The sequence below is a fragment of the Mirounga leonina genome, unplaced genomic scaffold (assembly GCF_011800145.1).
Source record: "Mirounga leonina isolate KUSES-001 unplaced genomic scaffold, KU_Mleo_1.0 Mir_94, whole genome shotgun sequence".
In the NCBI taxonomy this organism is placed as follows: domain Eukaryota; kingdom Metazoa; phylum Chordata; class Mammalia; order Carnivora; family Phocidae; genus Mirounga; species Mirounga leonina.
The window spans coordinates 6,689,010-6,701,801 of record NW_023270855.1 but is presented as its reverse complement, the minus strand read 5'-3'; the positions used below and the strand labels follow the sequence as shown (position 1 = coordinate 6,701,801).

The window sequence follows — 12,792 nt, the reverse complement described above, 5'->3', positions numbered from 1 at the left end:
CCCCCTGTTCATGCGTGCGCTGACAAATAAATAAATCAATCTTTAAAAAACAGTCATACTGCCAAAGAAAGAGCATGAACAGATGGATCCTCTGCTAGGCCAGCGTTCCCTACCTAGGCATATCGCTGGCGTGAATAACTGACCCATACTGCCATAATGTACAGCACCCCACCAAGTAGCATGTCAGGGCCTGGCCAGCTTCCACTTACATCCAACTCCTCACCTCTACACATAGCCACTCCTGAAAATTTATTTCAAGGCCAAATGTATTAAATCTAAACAATATATCCACATGTTCTATACTTATTTCCAGAGAACTGAAAATGTGAATGCATAAAATCCCTAGTTAGGCTGCTTTTAGGTGCTTGCCATCCTCAAGCAGAAGCCCCAGAGTAAGAGTCAGCTGATGGCACTACTGGGTATTTACTCCAAAGGTACAAATGTAGGGATCCGAAGGGGTACGTGCACCGATGTTTATAGCAGCAATGTCCACAATAGCCAAACTGTGGAAAGAGCCAAGATGTCCATCAACACACGAATGGTTAAAGAAGATGTGGTGTGTATACACACACACACACACACACACACACACACACAATGGAATATTATGCAGTCATCAAAAGGAATGAGATCTTGCCATTTGCAACGATGTGGATAGAACTGGAGGGTATTAGGCTGAGCAAAATAAGTCAAACAGAGAAAGACATGTATCATATGACCTCACTGATATGAGGAATTCTTAATCTCAGGAAACAAACTGAGGGTTGCTGGAGTGGGGGGTGGGGTGGGAGGGATGGGGTGACTGGGTGATAGACACTGGGGAGGGTATGTGCTCTGGTAAGCACTATGAATTGTGCAAGACTGTTGAATCTCAGATCTGTACCTCTGAAACAAATAATGCAATATATGTTAAGAAAAAAAAAAAGAAGAAGAAGAAGGTAGCAGGAGGGGAAGAATGAAGGGGGGGAAATCGGAGGGATAGACGAACCATGAGAGACGATGGACTCTGAAAAACAAACTGAGGGTTCTAGAGGGGAGGGAGGTGGGAGGATGGGTTAGCCTGGTGATGGGTATTAAAGAGGGCACGTTCTGCATGGAGCACTGGGTGTTATGCACAAACAATGAATCATGGAACACTACATCTAAAACTGATGATGAAAATTAAAAAAAAAAGTCAGCTGATGGCAGTCCTTCCATTGTCCTAGAAAATTATAAAACTTGGTAAGCTGGGACAGTCTTGTACCCTTTCCATAATGATATGAGGCCCCTCCTATGAAAGCTCTGCAGGACGCAGTCTATGGGTTGGGCAGCCATCCATCTCTTTGTCCTCCAAAGTGGGATTCATTAGATGTCGGAACAAGGTAACCTCAGGCGTCTGCCATCACCTGGGCTCTGCCTACTGCTGGTCTCCACCTCCCATCATCTCAATAGAGACTGAGATCCCAGGCAGCTTGGGCTGAATAAAGGGTACCACTCTGGATGTAAAGTCCTGAACCAATGCTCAATTCAACCACTTCAGGTTTTCTTATGCTAAAATGGATGACTCTATGGACCTCCTTAATCACCCCTCCGCCGGGGCCCCGAGGCGTGTGTGTTAGGGATATGATAATGTAGTCGTCTTGATGACCCTGGCAATGGGAGCTGCCAAGCAGTGCTACCATGAAGTAACCAAATCCTCCAGTCCTGTAATACAGTTTGGTATCAGTGTCAGCCCTGCACCTGCACAGACAGTACGAAAGCTGACCATGTGCCAGTCGAGTATATAAGCCCAATGCTGCAAAACTAAACTTAGGTTACAGCATATTTCCTGATCTTTTATGTGAGGCTGCTCGGTGCTGGTATAAAATTCTCCCTGCCGGCTGAAGTTTACCCATCTCCCCAAAGTGTCCCATAGAAACTGTACGGCGGGCCCACACTAACACCACTGTGTCTAAGTAAAAGAAAATAAAATTCAAGTCTGGACTTTTTGAGACTATCTATTCCCACCATTTCTCGACACTGTTGTCACATAAAAATGAACTATGCTTTTCTTTCTCATGTTGAGGCTATTGTGAATCTCTCTTCATTTCCAAGACCTCGGCCTCCTACAGCACTGCATATGAAATAAGGGAAACTCACTGGCATTTTTAGTTTACTCTGGATATGCCTGTTCTTGCCATTTCTTTTATTTGGATACTTAGAATTTCCCATTCACAAGTCCTGAGGTGCCCATCCTCTCAGGGACCTTTTTTTTTTTTTTTTAAAGTAGTGGAGCCCAACACAGGGCCCAAACTCACGACCCTGAGATCCAGACCTGAGCGGAGATCAAGAGTCGGATGCTTAACAGACTGAGCCACCCAGGCGTCCCTCTCAGGGACCTTTTACCCCCAAGAACGAGACACATGAACTTGCACCAAAGTCCAAGGTGGCAAACTTCCCATAATACTTAAGTCTAACTGTCCATTGTTCCAAAATCTCAACTCAGCCTATTAAAGCCTAGATAAAGCCTTCTAACCCATGACACATTATACCATTAAGAAGCACTCTAGTTATCAGCATCAGTAAATATGCTCAATTCTCATTATTCACAGCTGTCATGCTCTCTAAAGTCTCCAAGAACACTGCGTTAACGAACACTGAACCATTGCTCCTAGGAAAAGCACACGGTTAGGTTCCTTTGAGCCACTGGTTGCATTTTTGTCAACTGATCAATACATAGCCTTGTTTTAGGTGTTTCTGTTTAAAGACACCTTATGTGATATCTATTACTGATTCACTCACATTGAGTTCATGGCCAACAGCACTATAATTCATGCCTGAATGAAACTTATCTAAAGCACATATTTTCTCCTCGTATTTTTTCTGAAAGGCACATCACAGCCTCCTTGCTCTTGGGAACACTATGCTGGGGGGCCAGTATAAACACCAAAAACAACAAAAAGCCCCCAAATGAGAAAAATGTGGCACTAAATAGACCAGAAGTAGGAGTACAGTGTGAGAGCTGAAACAAGAAGTCAGAGTCTTGACTTGCCTGACCTCACCTGGGAAGACTCAGGTTTTTCACCACTCTGTGCATGTGCAGGGATGACGGAGAAAGTCCTGCAAGTTCAGATTCAGGCGTCCAAATAAATTTTAGTAAGTAGATGAAGAAATCCGAGAATGGACTGTATCTGGTTATCAGACCTGAGGCATGAGACACAATGCATTCTACAAGGTTCTCCTCCTTTGCAAAGGAGTTGTCATACTGCGTCCCAGGTAGCAAAAATTTTTCTGGTTTCAGCACCTCCCACTTATGCTCCTGCCTGCCTTTCTTACCTTGACAGATCATACTCTCAAGATCTGGCAGCCCAATTTTTCTTTCTTTCTTTCTTTCTTTTAATTTTACTTATTTATTTGTCAGAGAGAGCACTAGAGCACAAGCAGGGGGAGCAGCAGGCAGAGGGAGAAGCAGGCTCCCCGTAAGGAGCCTGATGCAGGACTCGATTCCCGGACCGTAAGATCATGACCCAAGCCGAAGGCAGATGCTAATCTGACTGAGCCACCCAGGCGTCCCATTGGCAGTCCAATTTCTAAGCAGTTGTTGTTGCTGTAGTTGTTTCAATGTGGTCAGATTCTAAATTGCTACAGACCGTTGGCAGCATTCCCTTTTCTCTATTAGGCTCTCACATATCGACTTCATTACCTTTAGATGGGCTCCCTAAAACAATCACAAATGAGCTTCGGTTATGCACAAACTTAGCAAGCAAGAACCTTCTCTCTCACCAGGTTCTGCAATAGCTTATCTAACACAGGCCAAAACCAGAGTTGGTATCTTAAGATCACTACAGTGTCATAATTTTAGTTACATTAAAATTTTCCCAATGTATGTGACTTTTACTTCCTGAATTTACAACTCGTATTATTTTATGAAGTCATAATCAAAGTTGCTTGCAAAGCAACTTTTATGATGGTTATTTTATTTTTCATTCTTCTAAGGCAAACTAGAACCTGCACAGCAAAACTACCCAGGAAAGATACTGAGGAAAGACACAAAGTAAAATCTTCCTTGGGATTTGTTTTGGCAGCCAGGAAAGGTTAGGAACAAGGCTCCATAAGCAGGTAAGAGGAATTTCCCCTTACAGCACTCTTGTCAAACAGAACATCTGAAAGTGAAAGTTTGGTTTCATAATGATGGTGTCTGTAAGAAGTGTTAAAAGTCTTCAGGTGAACTCACAGTTCTAAATCAGTTGGGGGAAGTGGCGATGACTGCCATTAAGAAGCTCCCTCAAATCTTCAAAGACCTTTATAATAACATAATGCAAACTACTTTTCGGAAAACATTATTCCCTGTAATTCCTGAACTTCTATGATGTATTGGGAACAGATACAATTACCTTCTTATAGAGGAAAATCAAATACAAAGGTTAAGTAGAAGTAACTTCTTCTGGTCACCAATTTAGTAGGTGACAGAGATTGGACTTAAAGTCAAGTCTCCAGAAATAAGCCAGAGCTGTTTTTACTACAACATTCACAGTTTTGGAATGTAGTCCATGGTTATTTATAGCAGAATTATCTTCTTAATTGTATTTTGTTGGGTCAACCTAAAAATTAGTTTGCACTCCCTTCCAAATGGAAAGCAAAAGCAAGCTGCCCCAAAGTGTGACAAAAACAGTGGCAGGGGAAATCAGCCTGGGATTAAAGTTGCATGAAAATTAAATAACAATTTGAGGGGTTTACATCATTTCTACCGTGGGGAGATGATTTTCAGCCAGATGCAACAGGAAACACACAGAAGGGAAAAAAAACCCAACCAATCAACCAACGCAAAATTGTGTCTTGAGTGTAAGACAACAAATTTCTGAAGAAAGTATTTCTAAACGCATTATTTAAAATTAAGGCATTGAGATTTAGAGATGATAAATAACTTGTTCCAAGATCGTGTCATCGGTACAGCCTTAAGGCACTGACCCCAAAGCTCTCTTTCAGCTACCCACGCTACCCCTCACAGTCATGCGCGGCAAGGAGGAAACAATGAGCATTACAAGTTAGTGGACTAGAGCAAAGAGTTAAAGTTTGGTATGCTAAAATGGTATGCAAAACTGACCTTCAAATACCAATAGGAAAACTATCTTTTCTTGGTTTTTGTCTTTGAATGTTCAGAGGAAAGAAATGCAAGCCTTCATTCTCGTCAAGGTAGGCTTGGATTTAGAAAAAGATTTGCAAAATCTACAAACTGGAAGACAGTACCTTTCAAACAGAGGGAGCAACCAGGGGCGATAAAAACTAGAAGAGCCGTCTCCACCGCCGGCTCCCGGGCTGCTGGTTCTTATTAACCACAGAGAAGGAAATACAACTAGCAAACATACAGCACCAATGATCAAAGTGAAACCGATTTTTTTAATCATCTAGCTTAAATACACGAATATATGCCAGGAAAGTGCATAAAGACTAAGTTAATAGCCCAAGCAAGTACTGTCATCCTAACCTAAGACATTTCACTGTCTCAGTGTCAGGAATCAAAGGAAACTTTAAGCAAAGCAAAAAAAAAAAAAAAGGAAAAGACCTTTGCGTTTCGGCGAGGCCTGCACTCGGTGCTGAAGAGTGTGCCGTTTTGTTTTGGGGAGGGGCAGGGACTATATGAAGAGAAAAGAAAGACCCGTCCCAGCTGCCCATCCTCAGCCCCTTCCTGCCGTCCTGAACCCAGCCCTCCTTTGCCGCTGGCCAGGACCAACGGTCTACAAGGCGCGCCGGGCCCCCTCCCCGACCCCGTGCCCTGCACTCCCAGGACGCCTTCCTCGTGGGACCCCCCCCCCGCCCCGCCAGGAGCCGGACCTCCCTTCGAAAGCCCTGAAGCTGCGGCTCCCGCTGGGAGCCTCAAGTTGCCCCGCGAGAACCAGCCGCCTCCTCCCTCCAGGAGGACGCCCTCAGTCCTGCTCCGAGTCAGCCCACCCGGACTTCCCCCGCAGGCCAGCCCTCGCGGGCCCGGTTCTCCCGCACTCACCGCCGGGCGGCTCTGGGCTCGCCCGCCTCGGGCCGGCCGGGCCCCGTGGGGGACGGGGGCGGGGGTGGAGGCGGGGCCGCCGAGCGCGCGGGGCGCACTCCGGGGGCGCGCCGACGCACAGGCGCGCTCGCGCCCGCGCTCCCGCACTGACGCCCCCTCCGCACACCCACACGCACACGCGGGCGGCGCGCGCCGAGCCGGCTCCGCGGCGGACGCGAGCGCGGAAGCGCGAGGAATCCTTGGAATGAGGCGCCGCCCGCCCTCAGCCGGGCTCTGCCGGGCTCCGCCTGGCCCGCCAGGACACGCCCCCGGACACGCCCCTCCCACCGAGCAGGTGGGCGGCCGAGCCCAGGTGAGCGGGCAGGGAGGCGGGGGCGGGGCCTCGCGCGCGGAGGAGAGGCTTGTTTCCCCTCCCCCGCCCGCCGCACGCCCCGCGGCGGCGGCTCCCACCTACCCAGCGGGCCGACGCGCTCGGGCGGGTAACGGCCGCTGCGGGGCTGGAGCCGCTCTGGGCCCCCGGGGGAGGCGCCAGTCCCCGAGGGCTCGAGGACCCGGCATCTCACACATATCTATGCCCCCCAAGGCCCGGCCGGTGGGAACACACCTTCAGCGCACACGCACAAGCGAACCTTTCGTGCGCGCCCGGGTGCCCGCTGCTGTGGGCCAGGCGCGTTCCTCACACGCACACAGTGGGCCCACGCACCCGGTGGACACGGCCCACGTGACACCGGCGTCCACGGTCGAGCGGTACTCCGCACCCACTGGACCCGCTGCCCCTTCACCGCCACGCGCAGCCAGCAAGTGCCGGAGCCTTTGGGCACGACCTGCAGCCCCTACGCCGCCCTCGGCTTCAGACCCGCACACGTCCTCTTTTCGAGAAGCAGCCCCTGCAAGGGCTCACACCCGGCTCACGCGCGGGACCTCAGTGCACGCGGGAGCCTCCCGCACACCCCGCTCTCCCCGCTCCCCCGGGCGCCGACCTGGACCGCTGCCTCACTTTCTCGTTACCCACACCCCCAAGCCAAACTAACCAGACGGGCCGGCGGCCACACGTACCTGCAGGTACAGGTCGCACTTGCTCGGGGAAGTGTGTGCTCAGGTGCCACTGCGATCAGAACGGCCGCTGCAGTCCGGGGCACTCAGACGCGGCTCGGTTTCCTCCCATTACAGCATTTTACACGCCACCACTCACTCCACTTCACACACACACACGCACGCACACTCACGCCCCAGGCGCCCTTCAGCGTCTTTCCTCCCCCTCCCTCGCCCGAAGGAGGAAGTCCTAGTAAATGAAAACAGTGTGGAAGGGAGGGAGCAGAGGAGGAAGGGAGGGAGGTCGGAGTGGAAAGAGCCCCCTCCAGCCGCTCACACAGCAGTGTTTGCTGTGCTTGGCAAACTCCAGGAGTCCACAACCCGGGCTGCTCTGAAATGTGCCCGGGGAGGGGCAGAGGGGAGGAGGTGAAACATTTCTAATTGGTGCAGGTTCTTATTACAGCAGCAGCGTAGACATGTGACTACGAAAAGAAAAGCCCTGTCTTTAATTTTTTCCTGTCATTCTCTAGAGATTTGGGGAGGGGTGGTAAGAGGGGTGGAGGCCTGATACTCCAGTCTCCGGAGCCCTTGCCCCATTGTTTTCTCGTACTGCCACAATTAAGAAAACATTTGCTTAACATATCCAGCCGCTAACTTCATAAAATAAATAGTCAGAGACTGGACTTCCTCTGGTTTGCTTTAAATGGCTTCATGTTGCTCGCCTTCTGACTGTTCTCAAACTTCGGTCGTTATTAGGAGCTCCTACTATAGGGCTTTCCCTGGGAGAAGACTCTGCTGAGAGGCAATGATAACAATGAAAAGAAATACCAGCTTACATTAATGCTGGGGGGAGGGGAAGGGGATGCTTTGCAGTTTTCAAACTGTTTTCCCATCTATTACCTCATCTGATCATATCAAGTCACAGCATATTACCTCATTTGATCTTAGCCCCTGTTGGGTAGCAGGACAGGTATTAATAGTTCTATTTTACAGCCAGATTAGATGTTTTACCTAAAGCAGGTAGAGGTGTTGCCTGCATCAGAGCATGGGTCTTATGGCCCCTTGTAAAATACACTCCTCCAGACCACACAGGATCACTGTAAATGGGAACCCAAGTGACAAGTCAACCCCTGGTTTCCCACTCCCCGGATTAAAATTCACAGATTAAAGCCGGGAAGGCTCCCAGTCTTCCCAAAGATATTTTTACTTAGACTCCATGTTAGTTCATCAGTAGTCTCAGACTAGGAGGAAAAAAAACAAAACAAACAAAAAAAAAAAACCACCATGAAAAGATCATAAAGAAGAGGTTTTCATCCTGCCAAGTTAGGGCAGGGCATGGGGAAAGAATGAGGACTGCATGGGCAGATTTCAGGAAGTGTGGCAAGACAGAAAAAGGGCTTTGGGTTTGGACAGACCTGGATTTGAATCCAAAGTCTATCTGTGTTTGTTACAGGATTTTGGGCATGTCATCAAGCTCAGTGTTCTCATCTGTAAAACAGATAATTCTTACCTTGAAGATCCACTGCAGGGACCGAGGATTAGGCAGAATATTGGATGAATACTCACATCTTCCTCCTTTCTCTTCCTGCCTTAAATCCAGTCCTGCTGTGGCACCTTATAAAAGGACACCCACTTTAACACGGGGGGATGGGAAAATAATTTGCCCAGATAATGCAAATGAATAATGATAGCAATAATAATACTAGTACACATTTATAAAATGGCTTTGGGGTTTATAAAGTGTCCCCACATATCATTATCTCATTTTATTTTTATGACAATTCTGCCATTTGTATGCTGCTAAATGATTTCCATTTGGGGTCAGTGTGGAGGTCCTAAAGCTGCCTCTTTAATTTCCATCACTGCTCAGTGCAAACCCTACTCTGCAGATAAATCATGGGGACAGAGGGCCTTTTCTCATGGATGTGACCAGTCTTCGACCTTTCCAAGAATTAATCTCACTGCTTCCCTTACATCAGCATTAGTGTGACTTCGCTCTGGCAACATCTAAGCATGGTTGTTTTAGCCTGGCTGTTTTAGTTGTGCAGAAGAAAGACACACTCAAGTTATCCTAAGAAAAGGGGGGTGTGTCTTCAAGATGTAGGTGGACCGGAAGTGGAACATGTCAGGTACATAGACTATTCACATAATGGGATATTAGCAGCCTAAACAAACGACTTATGCTAACATGTAACAATAGGGGTGAATCTTTTTTAAAAAAAAAAAAGATTTATTTATTTATCTGAAAGAGAGAGAGAGAGAAAGCACGAGTGGGAGGGGTAGAGGGAGAGGGAGAGAGAATCTCAAGCAGACTCCATGCTGAGCAGATCTCACAACCCTGAGATCAGGACCTGAGCCAAGTCTGTGGCTCAACGGACCGTGCCACCCAGGCACCCCAATAGGGATGAGTCTTGACAATATTAGGTGAAAAAAGTAAGTCCCAAAAGATTACATACAGCATAATATCCTATTTGTAATGTTTGCAAATAAAATGAAAAAGAATTGTAGGAGTACATACACCTGCAATAACACTAATACAAAAGAAATAAGGGGATGATGACCAGAGGATTCAGAATGGTAATTACCTAGGGAAGGGACTGCATTGGATGGGTGGGAGAGGCCATTGGTTAGATGGAGGCTATCGGCAAGCTCCTTACCTTTGCGTGGTGGATTCACAGGTTCACTATTAAAAATAGCCACTTAAATGATGGTTGCACAACAGTGTGACTGCCACTGAACCCACACTTAAAAATAGTTAAAATAGTAAATTTTATGTTATGTGTATTTTAGCATAATTTAAAAAAAACAAATTGGGCAACTTTCTAAAAACAAAAACAAAACAAAACAAAACTGCTGAAGTAGCTAACTGAAAAAACAAAGATAGTTTGTACATGGACCATAATGAGAATGTGCTGCAAACCAAGGATTTTATAAATGCACCAGAAATTTATTTATTTTTTAAGTAAACTCCATACCCAATGTGGGGCTTGAACTCAGGACCCTGAGACCAAAAATCGCATGCTCTACCGACTGAACCAGGCAGGCGCCTGCAAAAATTTTTTTGTAAGATTTATTTATTTATTTTAGAGAGAGAGGGAGGGAGTGTGAGCAGGATGGGGGGGGCAGAGGGAGAGGGAGAGAATCCTCAAACAGACTCCCCACTGAGTACAGAGCCCAAAGCAGGGCTCTATCTCACGACCCTGAGATCATGACCTGAGCCAAAATCAACAGTCAAACGCTTAACCAACTGAGCCACCCAGGTGCCCCCAGAAAATTTTTTTTTTTTTAAAGAATGAAAATAATCTAGGAGGTAGGTGAGCGGAGGTTGAAAAAAAACAAAATTTGCCCTGAATTGATCATGGTTGAAGCCAAGTGATGGGTATAGGCGGTTTTTCATACTGTTCTGTCTACTCTTGCCTGTGTTTGAAATTTTTATATTAAAACATTAAAAAATTAAAAGGAAAAGAAAATGCCAAGGACCGAAAAGAGACTCTGTGGACTATTATCCTGCCTCCTCCACAGGCCACAGTGTTATTGGCCAGTCCTCTCTCTGTTTCTCTGTGCCCCTCCCCTGTTTAATTCCTTCTCATCCCTCCACCAAGGAGCTTCCTGGTCACTTCGGCTCCTACTTTGTCCCTACTGCTCCTTTTGAATTTTGCTCCCCTGGTAATGGAATCCCTTTTTATCTTCATAGTTCAAATTGTTCATAGAGACAACCTGATTCTTCTCTTTCTACTCATCCATAGAAATGGCATCAATCTGATCTACCTTGAAGTGGAGTGTCCGTGAGGGTCTGTGAAGGCCTGTGACATCAGGCACAGTCCAGCGAGGAGGAAGGATAGGACAAGGGAGAGTGGGAACTACAGGATATATAACACAGCTGTCAGCAAGTGAAGGTGGGGAGGCACCAAGATTCTGACCAATGCAACACTTGGAAAGGCCCTCAGGAGTTCAGTCAGGTGAGAATAAGTCCTTTGCTTTTCCATTTGCTCCTTACAATTTGTTAAGGCTCTCCAATGACTCAGTATTGTAAAAAGAGGGTTTTTTCCCACATCAAATTCCCAACAAGTAGTTTATTTTCCAATATGTCCTCTCATGTCATACTTCCAAGAGGGAAATTGGGGAAACACCAAGATGGTTGCCAAACTAAAATGCTCATAGTACATAGAGACTCATTAATCTTCTCAGTGCATTAACCTGCTGAGGAAGAATGTTCTTTTCTACCCCATGGCCCTTTGCTTGTAATGTGCTCACAGGAATTTATTCTGCTCTATTCTTCTCTTCACACCAAATTGTTCCACAAAGAGCACTGAGGAGACAGAAGATATGGGTTCTCATTCAGAAGATGTGTGTTCTCTAGATGACAGTGTGAGCCCATGAAAATCATTTTACACCTATGGGTCTAAGTCTCCACACCTGTAAAGAGCTTAGATCAGATCAGGTTTGGCAAACAGGTGTCATCTTGAGCATCAGCTCTGTCTGGAGTCCTCTCTTGAGAAGGGCTCTGAAGCCACAACTGAGGTTCAATGAAAAAAGAAGTGTCAGGATTGATTAGTAATGTCTGCTGAGGGCAGGGTATAGGAACTGATGTACTGGTATTTGCCATTTCTGATTAGAGGAGCTCTAAAAATTCCTTCTAGCTATAACTTCTCTTTTCTCATTGAGTGGGAACAGGTGAACTTCTACTTTTCCAGAGGCCAAAGTAACCAGTGGAAGAACTAAAATGATCTTATTTCACTGCAAGAATACAGAATAAGAAATTATCTAAAGTAATAATGATACCTAACATTTAATAAGCACTTACTATGGTCTGGACACTGTTCTAAGTGCTTTAAAACAATTATCTAGTTTAAGGCTCACAACAGCCCTATGAGGTAGGGACTGTAAATATCCCCATTATTTAAGCGAATGAAGAAACCGAAGCACAGAGATGTTAAATAACTTGTCCAAGGTCTTAAAGGTAATAACCGTGCAACTAGAATTGAACCTCGCAGTCTAATTCTGGAGTCCACATGCTTAGCCTGTCACTCCACATCAGACATCCCCTGGGAGCTTGCTAGTAATGCAGACTCTTAGGCCCAACCCAGGCCTACTGAATTAGAATTGGCATTTCAACAAGTTCCCCAGATGATTCATAAGCACATTACCCTTTGAGAACCACTGGTCTACACCATATTGTCTCCTAGGAGGATATTAACTACCATTTTTAAATGCTTACAATACGCATGTACTGTGCTGCACATTATGCCCGTATAATTGCTTTTCATCCACATAAAAATCCTAGAAGGGAAATCCTACAAGATCAATGGATTGATCAATGTCAATATTCTTTCTTTCTTTTTTGTTTTCAATGTCAGTAATCTGGTTGTGATATTATATTGTAGTTTCACAAGATGTTACCACATGGGGAAAGGATACATAGGATCTCTCTATATTATTTCTTATAATTGCATGCAAATCTATAATTATCTCAAAATAAAAAGTGTAATTAAAAAATCCCATGATACAGGTTTTATTTTTCCTACTTTTATTGTTGAGGAAACAGAAGTTTTAAAGAGGCTAAGCAGCCCAACTCTGCAAATAAGGATTAGGGTCCTACTATGTGCAGGGGACTTTCATAGGCACTGGGGACACAGCAGCAAACAAACATTGCTCTCACTGAGCTATCATTCTATTGCAGGCAGTCAGAATTCAAACCCAGACCTGGCCTGCTAAGTAAGTCCTCTACTGCTCACATTTCGGAATGTGGTAAATAATAGGGCTATGAGTGGTTAACACATTTGCCGAATTTCTAGGCAGAT

At 46.0% G+C, this 12,792-nt stretch overlaps 1 protein-coding gene across 6 annotated transcripts in view; it reads right to left on the bottom strand.

The window, feature by feature from the left end:
• Positions 1–12,792, bottom strand: part of VGLL4 (vestigial like family member 4) — a 191,242-nt gene that overhangs the window by 145,640 nt on the left and 32,810 nt on the right. For 3 of the 6 annotated variants that reach the window (XM_034997774.1, XM_034997775.1, XM_034997772.1), the window contains one exon: positions 8,502–8,605. The exons of 1 other annotated variant lie outside the window; for it this stretch is intronic. The gene's annotated coding sequence lies outside the window, so the exon portion shown is untranslated. Of the gene's footprint in view, positions 1–5,959; positions 5,989–7,015; positions 8,606–12,792 lie in introns of those variants that run through there. 2 more of the 6 variants (XM_034997773.1, XM_034997776.1) reach the window with 2 other exon arrangements.